At 48.9% G+C, this 20,602-nt stretch overlaps 1 protein-coding gene across 1 annotated transcript in view; it reads left to right on the top strand.

Moving 5' to 3' along the window:
• kcnh8 (potassium voltage-gated channel, subfamily H (eag-related), member 8) overlaps positions 1–20,602 on the top strand; it is a 674,720-nt gene that overhangs the window by 563,261 nt on the left and 90,857 nt on the right. The window lies entirely within an intron of this gene.

The following is a 20,602-nucleotide window of genomic DNA, read 5'->3' as shown; positions in this document are numbered from 1 at the left end:
GCCAATGTAAAATTCCCTCTGAGCAGGGGTACCCTCAGAGGGAAGTCCACCGCACACCTGTGCCTCCTCAAGACTACGAGTGCCGTCGGGTCCGAGCTCGGCCGTTTTAAGCTCGAGGATGACATTATTTGTGAGTCGGACGTTCACTGCCGCGCGTTACGCCAATTTATTGGGTGTCATCCAGCCCACTCCTCCACCATCCAGTACGTGCCCGATCCTGGTCACCCCAGCAGCCAAAGCCCATCCCTCCGCCAACCACCATAAACCAAAGGGTTAAAAATTGGGCGCCTATCAGTGGCACATTCAAGCATTGCAATGCTCGTTAAATTGGCACAATTGACTTGTAAAGGAAGGGTCAGTGAACTGATTGGTTACTGTCTTCCCCTTGTGACAAGTGAGACACACCTGATTCATGTGAAAATTGAAATTGGTATGTCAACTTTATCCTTAGAGGGCAGCATCACTCCCCCTGCTCTCATGGGCTCCAGATTAAACAAACCTTCCAACTACCCACCCATACATACTCCCTGACAGCCTGGCCTCCATAACCAGTGGCCTTGAACGTCCATACATCTCATGCCTTTTGGCTTCAGAGTGCTGTCTGAGTGTGGGAATTAATTCTCACTGCAGTCATCCTCCCCCTGTGTGAGGGTCTTCAGGCCCCATGAGGCTGGAAAATACGTCCCCCCTCTGCCCATGCAGCATGGCCCCTCATGGGACCCCATTCATGAACCTCACAGTCTCCCCCAGTGCTGACCCCATGGATTTACCTCTCCCCACCCAGTTTGCAGCTTCACTCTGGATATCACCACAGACCAAGCAAGGAGGGCACGGGAAGCAGTGCTTGTAAACTAAACACCAAACCTCTTTCTCACAGGGGAGACTGACCAATTAAGTTTATTACACAGACATCCTTACAGATTAGATCTTCCTGAAGTCACCGCGTAGGATTTTCCACCCCCCCCCCCCCCCCCCCCCCCCGCCCACCTCTCTCCCCATGTTTCCTGGCATGGAGGTGGCCCATCATTGGCCGGTGGCAAGATCTTCCAATCCTGCTGATGTCTGCAGGATTTTGCATAGCTCACACCCGCTGCCAGGGAAACCGCTGCAGGAAGTTGCCATCGGCGGGACCGGACGTTCCCGCTGGCGGGAAGGGCTGTAAAATTTCAGCCAATGTCTACATATTTACAGACTGTGCACAGTGGGCTAGATCTCTTTCAGCCATTATCCAGCAGAAATCAGGTGAGGTAACAACTGGAAATGATGTAAATTCAGCTGGCAAGTCCCACTCCAGCCTCCCCGTACTAACACAAAATGCTGCTGGTGCTGCAAATCTAAAGCAAAAACGGAGAATGCCAGATTTGTCCCTTTTTAGTGATTAGAACACACTTTGGCAATTTTCCACATAACCACCACTGTTCCAGCTGCACTGGAGCAGCTAGTCTAGAGGCATGGCTATTTTGGGATCACAGAACTTCAGTGCTACACGTTGTCAGACTTCATAACTTTTGCTGTACCCAATATGGCAGTCAGCCGTTTATTACTGTCACGTGGAATCAATCAAATTGCCTGAAGATAGGCATCTGTGATTCTGAGGGCTCCAGGCAGAAATGTTCTTCAGAGCTCGGTCAGTTTGATAAATAATGGTGTTACCAAGCTTCTCTTCTTGACAGACATTGAAATCACCCACCCATCAGCAAATGTGTGGACGACTGCGTGCCAAAGAAAGCAGTACGTGCGTTCCCCAACAGGAGACCATGGCTCAATCGTGAGATTGACTCCCTACTGAAGGACAGATCTGAGGCGTTCAAGGCAGACGACCCTGACCTATACAAGAAATCCAGGTACGACCTCCGCAAAGCCATTCGGAATGCCAAGAGAGAATATCAAACCAAGCTAGAGTCACAGACAGACTCTCGGCGGTTGTGGCAAGGACTAAACAACATAACGGGCTACAAAGCGAAGCCGAACAGTATCTCTGGCAGCAGCGCACCCCTCCCCGATGAACTCAATGCATTCTACGCTCGGTTCGAGCAGGTAACCAACAATCCGCTGGAGAGTGCCCCAGCAGCCCATAATTCACCCATACCCACCATCACAGCTTCCGAAGTCAGATTGGCCTTCCTGAAAGTGAACCCTCGGAAGGCGACGGGCCCAGACAGGATCCCTGGTCGTGCACTCAGAGCCTGCGCGGACCAGCTGGCAGAGGTATTCACGGACATCTTTAACCTGTCCCTACTCCACTCCGAGGTCTCCACCTGCTTCAAGAAGACCACCATCATACCGGTACCAAAGAAGAACCAGGCAACGTGCCTCAATGACTACCAACCAGTGGCCCTGACTTCAGTCGTAATGAAGTGCTTCGAGAGGTTGATCATGAAGCGCATCACCTCCATACTCCCAGAACGCCTTGATCCACTGCAATTCGCATACCGCTGCAACCGGTCCACATCAGACACCATTTCCCTGGCCCTACACTCATCCCGAGAGCATCTCGAAAACAAGGACTCCTACATTAGACTCCTATTTATTGACTACAGCTTCGCCTTCAACACCATAATCCCAGCCAAGCTCATATCAAAGCTCCAAAACCTAGGACTTGGCTCCCCACTCTGCAACTGGATCCTCGATTTTCTGACCAACAGACCACAATCAGCAAGAATGAACAACAACACCTCTTCCACAATAGTCCTCAACACCGGCGCCCCACAAGGCTGCATACTTAGCCCCCTACTCTACTCCCTGTACACACATGACTGCGTGGCAAAACTTGGTTCCAACTCCATCTACAAGTTTGCTGATGATACGACCATAGTGGGCCGGATCTCGAATAACGATGAGTCCGAATACAGGAGAGAGATAGAGAACCTAGTGGAGTGGTACAGCAACAAGAATCTATCCCTCAATGCCAGCAAAACTAAAGAGCTGGTAATTGACTTCAGGAAGCAAAGTACTGTACACACCCCTGTCAGCATCAACGGGGCCGAGGTGGAGATGGTTAGCAGTTTCAAATTCCTAGGGGTGCACATCTCCAAAATTCTGTCCTGGTCCACCCACGTCGACGCTACCACCAAGAAATCACAACAGCGCCTATATTTCCTCAGGAAACTAAGGAAATTCGGCATGTCTACATTGACTCTTACCAACTTTTACAGATGCACCATAGAAAGCATCCTATCGGGCTGCATCACAGCCTGGTATGGCAACTGCTCGGCCCAGGACCGCACAAAACTTCAGAGAGTCGTGAACACCGCCCAGTCCATCACACAAACCTGCCTCCCATCCATTGACTCCATCTACACCTCCCGCTGCCTGGGGAAAGCGGGCAGTATAATCAAAGATTCCCTCCCACCCGGCTTACTCACTCTTCCAACTTCTTCCATCGGGCAGGAGATACAGAAGTCTGAGAACACGCACGAACAGACTCAAAAACAGCTTCTTCACCACTGTCACTAGATTCCTAAATGACCCTCTTATGGACTGACTTCATTAACACTACACCCTGTATGCTTCATCCGATGCCAGTACTTATGTTACATTTTATATGTTGTGTTGCCCTATTATGTATTTTCTTTTATTCCCTTTTCTTCTCATGTACTTAATGATCTGTTGAGCTGCTCGCAGAAAAATACTTTTCACTGTACCTCGGTACACGTGACAATTAACAAATCCAATCCAATCCAAGTAAATTCTGTGTCTTTGCTCCCCTCAGTGCTTCTTCCCAGTGGGGTTCACCATGAAGGAGCACTAATTCATTAGCTGAGGGAGAGTGAAATCAGCAGATTTCCTTGCCTGTGTTTGACCTGATGCAGTGAGATGCCATGGGGCCAAGAGTCAGTGTTGAGGTCTCCTGGGGACACTCTATCCTGTTGTATATACTATTTGTCACCACCTTGGGTGGATCTGTCATGTCAGTGGGGCAGGACATGCCCAGGGATGATGAGGGATGTGTCTGGGACATTGCCTGATAGTATATTACTAGTCAGTGGATCAACTCTCCAGTTGTTGCACAAGTCCGCAGATGTTAGCACTGAGGACTTTGTAGGGTCTGCTGGGCTGGACATACCTTTGTTCACTTTGAATATGATGGCCAAGTTGAAGCCAAATGGTCCTTTCAGTTTTATTCTGACCTTTCTTTTGCTCGAATTAATCTTCAAATTTATTTCAAAATTATTTAGACAGCATTAGAATTTCCAGTGCCCCGATTTTAACTGGCCATCTATTCTTTTTGAGTTAATTCTACTTTTGTTTAGATTATAACTGGACTGATAAGCAATGCATTCATGTACAACATGTGAAACTGAAGGAAAAACGCAGTAGATGTTGAAAAACTGAAATGTAAAAATGCTAGAATACTCAGCTGGTTAAGCAACATCTGTTCTCACCACAGACGGTACCTGACCTGCAATTTCTCTAACCCATCACCATGGTCGGAAAATGTTTAATAGATCTGTATTTCCTGTAACCCTTGTTGAATTATTCCAGCCTGCTATTTTAGATTCTATAAGTTAACTAACTCTAAAGCAATAACTAATTCTGCAAGAGGTTGAATCTAGGATAGGTAATTTCTATTCAGTGTTACATTATATTTGATATTTTTTCCAGTTGGACTTCTTGCCATCTTACATCCCAGTCAGACAATTGAATCATTTTGGTCCTTTGAACCGACCAATGTCACTTCCACTATACTCAGATGAAAACATGTGATGTTGTAACATCAGTGATTCCACATAAATAGGCCACCTTGTATTCAGTATTAGGACACAGGCATTCTTTCAGACACCCTCATGGTGACCCAGTAACTACGTAAATGAGTATCCTCGTGTAGCAGTTATGTTATTGGGCTGAGAATCAAAAGGATGTGAAGTCAGTGCAGAACACTTGCGATGATAAAAGGAAAATGTTGACATATATCATGGTAATTAATAACAAGTTCTGTTTAAAGAAAAATCAGAAAATTCTAACAAATCTTGTATCTCAGCAAAAATGACAATGAAATTATCAGATTGCTGTAAAAACCCAAATGATTCACTAATGTATTTTTCAAAAAGAGACCTGCTGTCCTTACCTGGCGTCCTATATGTGGCATCAGTCTCCCACCAATATTGTTTATTCTTAGCTGTCCTCTGATCTGACCTACAAATCTACTCAGTTCTTTCAAAATGCTTTCAAGGTGAAGACCTACCACCGCTTCCTCAGGACAATTAAGCTTGGGCAATAAAACTCTAGAGATGTCACACCCTGAAAATGAATTTAAAAAAACACAACACAATTAGGATGATACAAGCTGGGGGGGGGCGGCACGGTGGCCCAGTGGTTAGCACTGTTGCCTCACAGCACTGAGACCCCGGATTCAATCCCGACCCCGGGTCACTGTCCGTGTGGATTTTGCGCATTCTCCCCGTGTCTGCAGGGTAGATGGATTGGCTACGCTAAATTGCCCCTTAATTGGGAAAAAAAAGGAATTGGGCACTTTAAATTTATTTTTTTAAAAAGGATGATGCAAGCTAAGTGTTGATATACATTAGTAAAGACAAAAACCCCATCAGCATTAATATTCCAATTAATACCATGTTTCACTGAGTATAGCCTTCTCTAGAATAATAACACATCTCCACCACTTAAAACATCCATGTTTAAATCAGCCAGACACGTATATCAGCTAAAAGTCGGATACCATTACCATTTACATTAACGTTAATTTCAAAGTTGTCAGTTATGGTGCCTTAAATGTTCAATTTATTTCAGACAAGCAGTTGTGCTTACTCACCTGTCACAATATGTGGATATTGTAAAGTGAAGTCTAGTCAGCAGTACTGCTCTTCCAGTTTCCTGATGACTATAGCTATAGTGAGATTGCCACGACGGAGTTCTGGAACCTTAGTCAGACCTCGTGTCAGGGCTAGGGTATGGCTGCAGGGAGGCTCATTCATCATGTGTGGCTGCACATCACAGTTGCCTTCTAACAAATATTTTATCAAGGCCAAAGCTGCAACTAAAATGGAGAAGCCAGTGGTTAGCCCTAAACAGTGAATTTCTGTGACAGTACAGCTCTTCACCAGTAAGTTCCGAAAGACGTGCTGTTAGGTAATTTAGACATTCTGAATTCTGAATTCTCCCTCCGTGTACTCGAACAGGCACCGGAATGTGGCGACTAGGGGCTTTTCACAGTAACTTCATTGCAGTGTTAATGTAAGCCAACTTGTGACAATAATAAAGATTATTATTATTGTACAATAAAGATTATTATAAAAGTTGACTGTTTCATTCAGCTGATTATGGTACATCTCCAAACGAGCAAAATTGTTGGAGTTTTGTTCCTTGGAATTTGTTAAAATAGCAAACTGGATGTTGCCAAGCAACTCATCCAGTTGTTAGGGGCAGAAAACTTGACGCAGGCAAACATCTTTAATGAAACGTCTCTCCCAGAAGGATACCTGTAGTGAGAGTAATATATTATGTCAAGATCAGCATACAGCAGATAAATAATGTCCACACAAACAAGCCTACTGTAAACAGCAGGGACTATACTTTGATAAGCTAAGGTGAGAATATGGGCACAACATCATTTGCCAATTTACTGTGCTTACATTTGCCAAAATCTATAAAAGATTTTTATTTGCTCAGCTCATTAAAGAAGGCATGTTGTCATAGTTTTTAAGGTGGGCAACTTGAGTTGTTTTGAAATGTTATCAATATGTAGTACGGTAGCAATAGAGCTGATTCTCCTGGGTTTAGTTTCCCAGGAACACTTGAACAGGAACTGCAAGCTTGGCATCTACGGATTGAGACCCATAATGGCAGATCACTGTTCCCATTGCACTACCACTAACTTCCCAGTCTCAGCTGAGAAATGTTTGCAGTGATACAACTGATGGTGCGTGGGAGGGCTGGTGGATTGTAAATTACGGACGGGATTCTCCCATTCGGCGGCAGAGTGTCCACGTCGTTGGAAACGCCATCGCGTTTCACGATGGCGTGAACGGGCCGCTGGGAATACCGATTCTGGCCCGTACAGGGGGCCGCAACGGTGCTGGAGTGGTTCACGCCACTCCAGCCTCCCATCCTGGTGTGAACTGTGTGTCGCGGGATCCGCGCATGTGCAGTGGCGCCAGCACCAACCCGCGCATGCGCGGTGGCCTCTCTCAACGCGCCGGCCCCGACGCAACATGGCGCGGGAGTTCAGGGGCCAGCGCGGAAGAAAATAGTCCAGGGGAGCGAGAGGCCGACCCGCCGATTGGTTGGCCCCGATCGCGGGCAGGCCCGATCGGAGGCCCCCCCGGGGTTGGAGCCTCCCCCCCACAGGCCACCCCCGACCCTGCGGGCAGAGTTCCCGCCGGCTGCGACCAAGTGTGGACGGCGCCGGTGGCACTCTGCCTTTTTAGAGCGGCCGCTCGGCCCATCCGGGCCTGCGAATCGGCGGCCCTGCCACGTACAGCGGCCCGCAACCGGCGCCGCGCCAAACGCGCCGGCGTCGGGGCGGCATGGCCGATTGCTGGGAATCTCCGGCCCGGCCCCGGGATGGGAGAATCCAACCCTCCATCTTTATGACGTTCAAATGACTTGCATTGGTCAAAAGACAACGATTAGATGTCTCTGTAGCAAGAGTTTTGAGTCTGGCAATTCTGAGTCAGCAAGAATTGTGAGGTACAATAACACAAAAGATAATTAGTTTGGTAGAGACAGGTGTCTTTTGGGCCGCCTCTCCAGAACCTCTCTGTAGTTGTGTTACAGGAAAAGGAGCAGGAGATTGTTTTGGATGGAAGCACAAAGGGTGAAAAAAAGGAGGAAAGCACTGACTGAGACGTGTTGCAAATCTTGATGGACATTTCTGGCCCTTATTGAGGAATACTGCCACTGCAGTTTCTGGTTTATCATAAAGGTCATCATTACCTGTAGGAAGAGATCCTAAGATCATGGTCTTGAGCCTCTTCTGCCTTGCCTGTGGCAGTGAAGATTGCTGTTACATTCAACTGTAAAGTAATTCAGGGAGCCACTAAGATGTGTATTGCAGTGTTTTTCAAACCTTTTTGCCCGGGATCCATTTTTGTCAACCGGCCATCCGTCGGGACCCTCACCGACCGACCTTCGCTACTCATGCTGGCCGACCTTCGCAAACTCATGTCGCCCAAACCTTGTAAACTACCATTTTCACTTACCTTTAATGTGACAGATGAGCCTGCTTGGTCCTCATGATCTCACTTGCTTTGTCATTGAATGTTACATTTCTGCTGAGGACTTCAGCTCATGATTTAAGATCCCACTGCATCCGTTGAAAAAAATCAAGAGGTTTGTCCTCCAACTCGCCATGCTTAGTCTTCAAATGCTTTTGAAGTTTTGATGGTTTTAATCTTTCATTTGCCAGTACTTCCCTGCATATACAACACATGGGCTTTGTATCCTGATCTGCATTGGCATAATTAATAAACCCATACTTTCAGAAAATGTCTTTATACTGCTTTGTTCCTATTTTCAGCTTCTTCAAAATGGGTTGTTCACCAAACGCCCTGGAGTTCACACCAGCACTGTTGGGCATCTACAAAATGGAGGAATCTCTCTTGCGCCTGATGCATGTGACGTCAGTGTACAGGACACGTGACCTCCTTCGTGCTACTGCTTCTGGAGAGAAGACTCCATTGATTTTCAAAAAGAATCTGATCCTGGGTCAGCGCACTGACGTCGGGATAAGACGGTCTGCCTCACTGGGTTCTGGGCCTGGGCACTGTTGCAGGAGCATGCATGTGGTCACAACCATTGGGCACTTCTTTCCGTGATCGGGAATGCTACGATCAATGGTCCCGCGAGCCTCCAGACACCAGCCTGCGACCCACCTGTCGGTCGTGACCCTGAATTTGAAAATGACTGGTGTATTGCATAGCGAGTTGGCAGTGCTTATTGCAACAAACAGGTCAAGGTTTGCCATTGGAAATTAACATATTGTGTTTTCCATGGAAGCCAGACAGCACACAGCATGTGCCCTTGGCTTGAACTAACTCACCGGCCTCTCAGGGGTACAGGGGTATAATTGAAGAGGAAAGCTTTATATTTGAATGAAAAGAACATTCTTCCATTAATGTGCTGCATATGTGCCATCACCAGAATAAAATTCAGCAAGTGTGTGCAAGTTTTCCTGGAAGCTCGCATAATTCCTTCATCTATAGGTAGCCCATTATTCCAACTTGTTTGTAGACGAGCAAGAATTGCAGGTAGTCTTGCCTGCTTTTATTGCTATAAAAATGGAGTATCTTTGTGGGCTTCATCTCTTGATGCAGGGTAGTGATATAATGAACCCCATCTTTCCAATAAAGTTGCTACAGAGAAGACCACTTGAATTGTGAAACAGATTCTGCCTGGATTGTTCTGTGAGTATCCCAGGGAAAATATCCAAGATCATAGTTACATTCTGCATTCTCTGCAATTTAGCCTTGATCGGGGCATCCACTTGCATGACGGGGCCGTACGGGAATTGACTGATACCGGTGGAATTGGAGCCTTCTGGCGATAGAGAGCATACCCACAGACTGTTTGAGCTTTCCCCCTTCTCTTGGCCTGTTTACCATTCTCCCCATAGGTCTTACAGCTACCAGCCCCATCGGAAGTTTATTGCACATTGTGGACTCCATTTCCCAATTTGTTCTGAGTTACCTCTTCGATGTGCCTATCTGTGGGGGCTGCCACAGAACAAATGTGTGACTATATTACAACAATATGGGATTCAAAAGAGAACCGCAGACTATCAAAAAAGTGTGAACTGTGAGAAGTTACTTCACAAAAGGTCCTGCAGCTGCCACAAGACTGTCTGCATGTTCCTATGCGATGTATTAGTACTTCACACATGCAGAATATGAATTCCATCACATGTTTGACCACGGCGTAGAGGAATAAATCTCCGTGAGATTTGGATCCTCAGTGTAGGAGAGCTGTGCCAGGCTGGGACCGGGTGCCACTGCCAGGGTGGCACTGATAGGGTGCCAAGCTTTCGGTGCCAAGGTGCTTGGCACGAGCAATGTCAGCGTACCACCCTGCCTGGAGGCCGACCACCCAGGAGACCCCTCTAAGTGCCGTTCCGCCTGGTCCCCGTTTGTGGGGACCAGTGCTGAACAGCGCTTGGCTGGGGTCTCCTCAATGAGGCAGTTAGATGCGGGTGGCTGTTCGGTCCGGCACAAACGTAGTTAGAAGTGCTTTTAAGCTCTTTTAACTATGCAAGTCTTCATCCCGCCCTTTGCGCATAGGATCCAGATCGCAACGTCTAACCAGATCTCATGAGGCGTAAGGACCACCGGGAATCCTGGGAGGGGCCTCTCCCAGGATCTACCTGCCGCGTCCCGATCCGATTCCAGCAGGACGTGGCCGGTAGACCACACCCATTGAACCTGTGAGCTTTGGTTATTGATCTATTTGCCAAGTGAGTAGTCTTTCTCCCTCTACTCTATCAAAACCACTCATCTTGAAAATCTCGATTACATCACCTTTTAACATTCCCTGTTCCAACAGTCTTAACTTTTCCACTGTATTCTCATTAATGAAGTTTCTCATCCCAGGTTACACTCTGGTCATACCTGGTTACACTCTAGTTACACCCAGATTACACTCTGGTTACATTCTGGTTACACCCGGGTTTCACTCAGGTTACATCCGGGTTACACTCTGGTTACACCCTGATTACACCCAGGTACATCCGGGGTACACTCTGGTTACATTCTGGTTACACCCAGGTTACGCTTTAGGCTGTATCTTTTCCATGGCCTCTGTATTTATTCTGAAACGCAGTTATATGGGCGGCAGGGTAGCACAGTGGTTAGCACTGTTGCTTCAGAGCAATAGGACCCAGGTTCGATTCCCGGCTCGGGTCACTGTCTGTGCGGAGTCTGCACGTTCTCCCTGTGTCTGCATGGGTTTCCTCCAGATGCTCTTGTTTCCTCCGTGGTTTACGAAAGCAGTTGAAACACTTGTCAAGAGGAAGAAGGAGGCTTATGTAAAGATGAGACATGAAGGTTCAGTAAGGGCGCTCGAGAGTTACAAGTTAGCTAGGAAGGACCTAAAGAGAGAGCTAAGAAGAGCCAGGAGGGGACATGAGAAGTCTTTGGCAGGTAGGATCAAGGATAACCCTAAAGCTTTCTATTGATATGTCAGGAATAAAAGAATGACTAGGGTAAGAGTAGGACCAGTCAAGGATAGTAGTGGGAAGTTGTGCGTGGAGTCCGAGGAGATAGGAGAGGTGTTAAATGAATATTTTTCGTCAGTACTCACACAGGAAAAAGACAATGTTGTCGAGGAGAATACTGAGATTCAGGCTACTAGATTAAAAGGGCTTGAGGTTCATAAGGAGGAGGTGTTAGCAATTCTGGAAAGTGTGAAAATAGATAAGTCCCCTGGGCTGGATGGGATTTATCCTAGGATTCTCTGGGAAGCTAGGGAGGAGATTGCTGAGCCTTTGGCTTTGATCTTTAAGTCATCTTTGTATAGGAATAGTGCCAGAAGACTGGAGGATGGCAAATGTTGTCCCCTTGTTCAAGAAGGGGAGTAGAGACAACACGAGTAACTATAGACCAGTGAGCCTTACTTCTGTTGTGGGCAAAGTCTTGGAAAGGTTTATAAGAGATAGGATGTATAATCATCTGGAATGGAATAATTTGATTAGAGATAGTCAACACGGTTTTGTGAAAGGTAGGTCTTGCCTCACAAACCTTATTGAGTTCTTTGAGAAGGTGACCAAACAGGTGGATGAGGGTAAAGTAGTTGATGTGGTGTATATGGATTTCAGTAAAGCGTTTGATAAGGTTCCCCACGGTAGGCTACTACAGAAAATACAGAGGCATGGGATTCTGGGTGATTTAGCAGTTTGGATCAGAAATTGGCTAGCTGGAAGAAGACAAAGGGTGGTGGTTGATGGGAAATGTTCAGACTGGAGTCCAGTTACTAGTGGTGTACCACAAGGATCTGTTTTGTGGCCACTGCTATTTGTCATTTTTATAAATGACCTGGAGGAGGGCGTAGAAGGATGGGTGAGTAAATTTGCTGATGACACTAAAGTCGGTGGAGTTGTGGACAGTGCAGAAGGATGTTACAAGTTACAAAGGGACATAGATAAGCTGCAGCGCTGGGCTGAGAGGTGGCAAATGGAGTTTAATGCAGAAAAGTGTGAGGTGATTCATTTTGGAAGGAATAACAGGAAGACGGAGTACTGGGCTAATGGTAAGATTCTTGGCAGTGTGGATGAGCAGAGAGATCTCGGTGTCCATGTACATAGATCCCTGAAAGTTGCCACCCCGGTTGAGAGGGTTGTTAAGAAGGCATACGGTGTTTTACCTTTTATTGGTAGAGGGATTGAGTTTCGGAGCCATGAGGTCATGTTGCAGCTGTACAAAACTCTGGTGCGGCCGCATTTGGAGTATTGCGTGCAATTCTGGTCGCCGCATTATAGGAAGGATGTGGAAGCATTGGAAAGGGTGCAGAGGAGATTTACCAGAATGTTGCCTGGTATGGAGGGAAGATCTTATGAGGAAAGGCTGAGGGACTTGAGGCTGTTTTCGTTAGAGAGAAGAAGGTTGAGAGGTAACTTAATTGAGGCATACAAGATGATCAGAGGATTGGATAGGGTGGACAGTGAGAGCCTTTTTCCTCGGTTGGTGATGTCCAGCACGAGGGGACATAGCTTTAAATTGAGGGGAGATAGATATAGGACAGATGTCAGAGGTAGGTTCTTTACTGAGAGAGTAGTAAGGGCGTGGAATGCCCTGCCTGCAACAGTAGTGGACTCGCCAACACTAAGGGCATTCAAATAGTCATTGGATAGACATATGGACGATAAGGGAATAGTGTAGATGGGCTTTAGAGTGGTTTCACAGGTCGGCACAACATCGAGGGCCGAAGGGCCTGTACTGCGCTGTAATGTTCTATGTTCTATGTTCTAAGTCCCGAAAGACGTGCTGTTAGATTAATTGGACATTCTGAATTCTCTGTCAGTGGACTCGAACAGGCGCTGGAGTGTGGCGACTAGGGGATTTTCACAGTAACTTCATTGCAGTGTTAATGTAAGCCTACTCATGACACTAATATAGATTATTATATACTTATAGAAGCTTTTGGTATCAGTGTTTATGTTTTCTGCTAGTTTCCTTTCATAATATAAAGAGGATGATTATAGCTGAAGTAAATGTTGGCCCTCTAGAGGACGATACTGGTGAGATAATAATGGGGAAAACAGAGATGGCGAAAACACTGAACCAATATTTTGTCTCTGCCTTCACGGTGGAGGATAATAAAAAATTTCCAAAAACTGCAGTTAATACAGAGGAACTTGATGATTTAGCCATCACCAGGGTGAAAATATTGAATAAACTAACAGGATTAAAGGCAGATTAGTCTCCAGGGCCTGATCACCTGCAACCTAGGGCATTAAAGGAGGTGGTAGTAGAGATAGTGGATACATTAGTTATGAAATTTTAAAATTCCCTGGATTCTGGAAAGGACCCGGTAGATTTGAAACACTCTAACCTGATGCCCCTACTCAAAAAGGGAGAGAGGCCAAAAAGTCGGAAACTGTCGACTAATTAGCTTGACCTCTGTGGTGGGGATGTTGCTAGAATCAATCATTAAGGAGGAGATGACTGAACATTTGGAAAGACGAAGCTCAATCCACCATTGTATGCATGGTTTTAAGAAAGCTAAATCATGCTTGATAAACTTGCTTGAGTTCTTTGAGGATGTAACCAGCTAGGTGGATAATGGAGAACTGTGGATGTGATATATCTAGACTTCCAGAAGGCATTTGACAAGACGTCGCATAACAGACTGATCCAGAAGGTGAGATCACAGTGCATTGGGGGTAGAGTACTGTAGCGCACAAAGACTCCGAGAGACGAATAGAGTGAAGTCGATGAGGCTTTATTAAGCATGACTGTTTCCACCGCAGTTCAGTAGTAGACTACCTGCGGGGGAGGGCTCCAGGTACTTATACTCCGCCTTCAGGGCGGAGCTAGAGGTCAACGTCCAACCACTACCCGGGATCTGTCAGCCAATGACATCATGGCTTCACAGTCCCACATGACCCCTAATGCATACTACCACATTCACCCCTTGTTAAAAATGAACCCGGCGGGGTGATGCTTCGCATGGTGGTAAGGGTTTACAAGGCTGGTCCTGGGAGGAAAACTTTCACATGTTATAACAGTATGTACAAGGTTTTTTTTTTTGTTTCAAACTATTTACAGTACTCGTCAGGAAAAGACAAAATGTTCTCGTTAAAAGTCCACACTGTACTGTTAGATCGACGCCACGAGTCGGTCGGGCGGTCTGGTCGTCCGTGTCGATCGTCTCGGCCCCGGTGGTGGTGGTGCTTGTTCCGGTGTTGTCTTCTCCGGGAGCCTTACGGTTTCAGCTTGGGCTTTATTCCTGGTCGGGCCTGGGAGGAGGACTGATCCTCCTGGGAAGGGGGCGGTCGCGGGGTGCGGCGGTGGCAGGAAGGGGGGGGGGGGTTGGGTGATTGATGTCGGGGGGGTGTGTGTGTTGCCGGCGGGCGCCAGATCTCGCAGAGGGACCGTGTCCTGTCGGCCGTCGGGGTACTCCACGTAGGCGTACTGCGGGTTCGCGTGAAGGAGGTGATCCCTTTCGACCAACGGGTCCGACTTGTGCGCCCGCACGTGCTTTCGGAGCAAGATGGGTCCTGGGGCCGCCAGCCAGGTCGGCAGCGACGTTCCAGAGGAGGACTTCCTGGGGAAGACAAGGAGGCGCTCATGAGGCGTTTGATTAGTGCTAGTACACAGTAGTGACCGGATGGAGTGGAGGGCGTCCGGAAGGACCTCCTGCCACCGGGAAACTGGGAGGCCCCTGGACCGTAGGGCCAGTAGGACGGTCTTCCAGACCGTGCCGTTCTCCCTCTCTACTTGCCCGTTCCCCCGGGGGTTGTAGCTGGTCATCCTGCTCGAGGCTATCCCGTTGCTGAGCAGGAACTGGCGCAGCTCGTCACTCATGAAAGAGGACCCCCTGTCGCTGTGGACGTATGCGGGGCAACCGAACAGTGTGAATATGGTGTTCAGGGCTTTAATGACTGTGGCCGCGGTCATGTCAGAACAGGGGATGGCGAATGGGAAGTGGGAGTACTCGTCCCCCACATTAAGGAAGTATATGTTGCGGTCGGTGGAGGGGAGGGGTCCTTTGAAATCCAGACTAAGGCGTTCAAAGGGGCGGGAAGCCTTAATCAGGTGCGCACCATCCGGCCTGAAAAAATGCGGTTTGCACTCTGCGCAGATGTGGCAGTTCCTTGTGACTGTACGGACCTCCTCTAAGGAGTATGGGCGGTTGCGGGACTTGATAAAGTGGAAAAACCGAGTGACCCCCGGGTGGCAGAGGTCCTCGTGGAGGGTTTGGATGCGGTTAATTTGTGCGTTGGCACATGTGCCGCGGGATAGGGCATCGGACGGCTCGTTCAGCTTTCCGGGACGATACAAGATCTCGTAGTTGAAGGTGGAGAGCTCGATCCTCCACCTTAAGATCTTGTCGTTTTTGATTTTGCCCCGCTGTGCATTATCGAACATGAAGGCTACCGACCGTTGGTCGGTGAGGAGAGTGAATCTTCTGCCGGCCAGGTAATGCCTCCAATGTCGCACAGCTTCCACTATGGCTTGGGCTTCCTTTTCCACTGAGGAGTGGCGGATTTCTGAAGCGTGGAGGGTTCGGGAGAAAAAGGCCACGGGTCTGCCCGCTTGGTTAAGGGTGGCCGCTAGAGCTACGTCGGAGGCGTCGCTCTCGACCTGGAATGGGAGGGACTCGTCGATGGCGCGCATCGTGGCCTTTGCGATATCCGCTTTGATGCGGCTGAAGGCCTGGCAAGCCTCTGTCGACAGAGGGAAGGTCGTGGTCTGTATTAGAGGGCGGGCCTTGTCTGCGTACTGGGGGACCCACTGGGCGTAGTATGAAAAGAACCCCAGGCAGCGTTTCAGGGCTTTTGAGTAGTGCGGGAGGGGAAATTCCATGAGGGCGCGCATACGTTCGGGATCGGGGCCTATTATCCCATTGCGCACTACGTAGCCCAGGATGGCTAGCCGGTTGGTGCTAAAAACGCACTTGTCCTCGTTGTACGTGAGGTTCAAGGCTTTAGCGGTCTGGAGGAATTTTTGGAGGTTGGCGTCGTGGTCCTGCTGGTCGTGGCCGCAGATGGTTACATTGTCGAGATACGGGAACGTGGCCCGCCACCCGTGTTGGTCAACCATTCGGTCCATCTCTCGTTGGAAGACCGAGACCCCGTTTGTGACGCCAAATGGGACCCTTAGGAAATGGTATTATCGCCCGTCTGCCTCGAAGGCTGTGTACTTGCGGTCACTTGGGCAGATGGGGAGCTGATGGTAGGCGGACTTGAGGTCCACGGTGGAGAAGACTTTATATTGGGCAATCCATGTCGGATATGCGGGGGAGAGGGTACGCGTCTAGTTGTGTGTACCTGTTGATGGTCTGGCTATAGTCTATGACCATCCTTTGCTTCTCCCCTGTCTTCACTACTACCACCTGCGCTCTCCAGGGACTATTGCTGGCCTGGATTATGCCTTCCTTTAGTAGCCGCTGGACTTTGGACCGAATGAAGGTCCGGTCCTGGGCGCTGTACCGTCTGCTCCTAGTGGCGACGGGTTTGCAATCCGGGGTGAGGTTCGCAAACAAGGACGGGGGTTGCACCTTGAGGGTTGCGAGGCCGCAGATAGTGAGTGGGGGTATTGGGCCGCCGAATTTGAAGGTAAGGCTCTGTAGATTGCACTGGAAGTCTAATCCCAGTAATGTGGGGGCGCAGAGTTGGGGAAGGACGTGGAGCCTGTAGTTTTTGAACTCCCTCCCCTGCACCGTTAGGGTAACTATGCAGAAACCTTTGATCTGTACGGAGTGGGATCCTGCAGCTAGGGAAATCTTTTGTGCGCTGGGATGGGTGGTCAAAGAACAGCGTCTTACCGTGTCGGGGTGGATAAAGCTCTCCGTGCTCCCGGAGTCGACTAGGCATGGTGTCTCGTGCCCGTTTATCAGCACCGTTGTCGTCGTCGTCTGGAGTGTCCGGGGTCGAGCTTGATCCAGCGTTATTGAAGCGAGACGTGGTTGTAGTAGTTGAGCGTCTTCTGCGAACCCCGTGAGCCGTCGACACTGGGGTCCGTTGTTGCCGTCCAAGATGGCGTCGGGGATGAACAAAATGGCTGCCCCATGCATCGCACATGGCTGGGGGATCACAAGATGGCGGCGGGGGTGGACAAAATGGCCGCCCCCATGCGTCGTACAGGTCTGGGGTGGTCCAAGATGGCGGCGCCCTTCCTCCCCTCGTGGTGGCCGGAACCCAAAATGGCGGCGTCTGCGGGTCGCACATAGGGCGCTGGGGGGGTTGGGGAGCGTTAGGAACGCGCGGGGCTCCCTCATCTCTGGGGACAGCGGTGGTCGGGACCCAAATTGGTAGCGCCGGCGGGTCATACGTGGGGCGCGGGGGGGGGTTTGTGGGGCGTTAGAGACGCGCAGAACTCCCTCTTCTCCGGGGAGAGCAGTGGTCGGGACCCAAAGTGGTAGCGCCGGCGGGTCATACATGGGGCGCGGGGGGGTGTTGGGGAGCGTAAGCGGCGTGCAGGGCTCCCTGTTCTCCCGGGACCACGGTGGTCGGGACCCAGAGTGGCTGCGCCTGCGGGTCGTACATGGGGCGCTGGGGGGGTTGGGGAGCGTAAGCGGCGTGCAGGGCTCCCTGTTCTCCCGGGACAGCGGCGACCTCGCGGGACCGGCACACAACCGCGAAATGGCCCTTTTTCCCGCAGCTCTTGCAGATCGCTGCGCGGGCCGGGCAGCACTGCCGGGGGTGTTTCGCCTGGCCGCAGAAATAGCAGCGGGCGCCCCCGGTGTGACTTGGCGTTTGGACCGCGCAAGCCTGTGGGGTGTCCGGGGGGGGTTGGGTTTGTCGCGATGGGTACGTACGGAGCCCAATGGGCTGCCGCGCGGTCGGGGCCGTAGGCGCGGGTATTTCGCGCGGCCACGTCTAGGGAGGCTGCTAGGGCCCGTGCCTCTGAGAGTCCTAGCGACTCTTTTTCTAGAAGTCTTTGGCGGATTTGGGAGGAGTTCATACCTGCCACAAAAGCATCGCGCATTAACATGTCCGTGTGTTCAATTGCGTTCACCGACGGGCAGCTGCAGGCTCGTCCCAAAATTAGTAGTGCAGCGTAGAATTCATCTATCGATTCTCCGGGACTTTGCTGTCTCGTTGTGAGTTGATAGCGAGCGTAGATCTGGTTTACTGGGCGGACATAGAGACTTTTCAGTGCTGCGAACGCCATCTGGAAATCCTCTGCGTCTTCGATGAAAGAGAAAATCTCCGTGCTTAACCTCGAGTGCAGGACCTGTAGTTTTTGGTCTTCTGTGACCCGGACGGTGGGCGTTCTGAGGTAGGCCTCGAAACAAGTCTGCCAATGCTTGAAAGCTGCTGCCGCGTTCACTGCGTGGGGGCTGATCCTCAGGCATTCCGGGATGATCCTGAGCTCAATAGTCCTTTTTAGGCACGCTTAATAAATTGTAGCGCACAAAGACTCCGAGAGACGAATAGAGTGAAGTCGATGAGGCTTTATTAAGCGTGACTGTTTCCCCCGCAGTTCAGTAGTAGACTACCTGCGGGGGAGGGCTCCAGGTACTTATACTCCGCCTTCAGGGCGGAGCTAGAGGTCAACGTCCAACCAGGACCCGGGATCTGTCAGCCAATGACATCATGGCTTCACAGTCCCACATGACCCCTAATGCATACTACCACAAGTACTAGATTGGATTGAGGATTAACTGACTGACAGAAAGCAGAGGGTCAGGATAAATGGGTCCTTCTCTAGCTGACAAACTGTAACTAGGGGGATGGCGCAGGGGTCAGTCCTCGGACCTCAACTGTTTACAATCTATATAAATGATCTGCAAGCAGGGACAGAGTGTAGCATAGAAAAATGGGTGGATGGTACTAAAATAGGTGGGAAAGCTGGCAGTGAAGAGGAGATAAAAAGTTTACATACAGATTTAGATAGGCCAGGAGGATTGGCCAAAATTTGGTAGATGGAGTTTAATTTCAAGAAGTATGAGGTTATCCATTTTGGCCGAAAAATATAAAGGCAAATTATTATCTAAATGGAATGCAGATTCAAAAAGCATCTGGGCAGACGGATCTGAGTGTCTGTTTAAAAATCGCAGAAAGTCGGTATGCAGGTACAGTATGTAATAAAAGAAGCAAATGGAATCTTAGCATTTATTGCAAAAGGACTGGAGTATAAAAGTTGAGAAGTGTTGTTACAATTGTATAGGGTGTTGGTAAGACCACATCTGGAGTATTGTGTCCAGTTTTGGTCTCCTTATTTGAGGAAGGATGTGGTGGCATTGAAGACAGTTCAGAGGAGGTTCACCAGATTGATTCCGGGGATGAAAGGATTGGTGTATGTGGAGAGATTGAACAGATTGGGCTTCTCCTCGCTGGAGTTCAGAATAATGAGAGGGGATCTTATGAAGGTATATAAAATACTAAGAGGGATTGATAAAGTAAACGTAGACCAAATGTTTCCCCTTATGGGGCAATCTAGAACGAGAGGTCACAGATTGTAGGTTGAGAGGCAGTAGATTTAAAACTGAGATGAGGAGGAACTACTTCTCGTAGAGGTTGGTGAATTTGTGGAACTCGCTGCACCATAGTGCGGTGGAGTCTGAATCATTAAATGGTTTCAAGAAGGAGACAGATATATTACTGATTTTAAAAATGGGTTAAAGGGGTATGGGGAGCAGAATGGTGGATTTGAGACCAGGAAGAGATCAGCCATGATCTGATTAAATGGCGGAGCAGGCTCGAAGGGCTGAATTGCCTATTTCTACCCCTAATTCCTGTGTTCCTATATTCCTATGGCACTCATTAAAATTGGAAAGAATAATAGATCCAAAACAGACCTTAAAGGAACATCACTTCCAATTACCCTTCAATCTGAAAAACATCCAAATACTCTTTGCTTCTGAGATGACAAGCTGACCTTCTCCTTTTCCTATTGCATTACATATTAGCACAGATTAAGTGTATTGTGTGTTGGATTGCTGCTATTTCCTGCATTACATCCTTACTTTGGCTGAGGGAGAACGTCTGTGGCTCATCATCAGGAAGTCTTTCCAAAGTGAGCATAAGAGTGTATCATGTTTTAGAACAAAGTAAAAAACAGTGAGTAACAGGAATCACTGGGTTGTTGCCATAGGGCAAACAATCATGTGCAAGTTTGCACTTACTTCCGTCTTCCTCATGATGTCTTTGGCACAGTTATAAATACAAGCATCGCAGCCACCTTCAGGCGCAGACGGGATTCGAACCCACTGTTTTTTTGGCTTACGAGGCCAATGCCTTCCCACTTGGCCACCATGCCTCTTCTCTTTGGCACAGTTATACACTGCTGATGGCCTTAGCCATCTCTGATCATGCCCTGTGCACCATGGCCTTTAAGATCTTTGTTCCGTGTGAAACTGTGCATACATCCCCCCCCCCCCCCCCAACTCCCACTTCCTGCAGCAGCTGCTCAAAGCAGGGTGCCTTTATACAGGCCTAGCTTGTATTCTGAATGCTTTGACGCTTGCCTTATCCAATTCTGCCATA

Source organism: Scyliorhinus torazame, chromosome 6 (genome assembly GCF_047496885.1).
Source record: "Scyliorhinus torazame isolate Kashiwa2021f chromosome 6, sScyTor2.1, whole genome shotgun sequence".
In the NCBI taxonomy this organism is placed as follows: domain Eukaryota; kingdom Metazoa; phylum Chordata; class Chondrichthyes; order Carcharhiniformes; family Scyliorhinidae; genus Scyliorhinus; species Scyliorhinus torazame.
The sequence above is the reverse complement of the archived record's forward strand: the minus strand, read 5'-3'. Positions and strand labels throughout refer to the sequence as shown.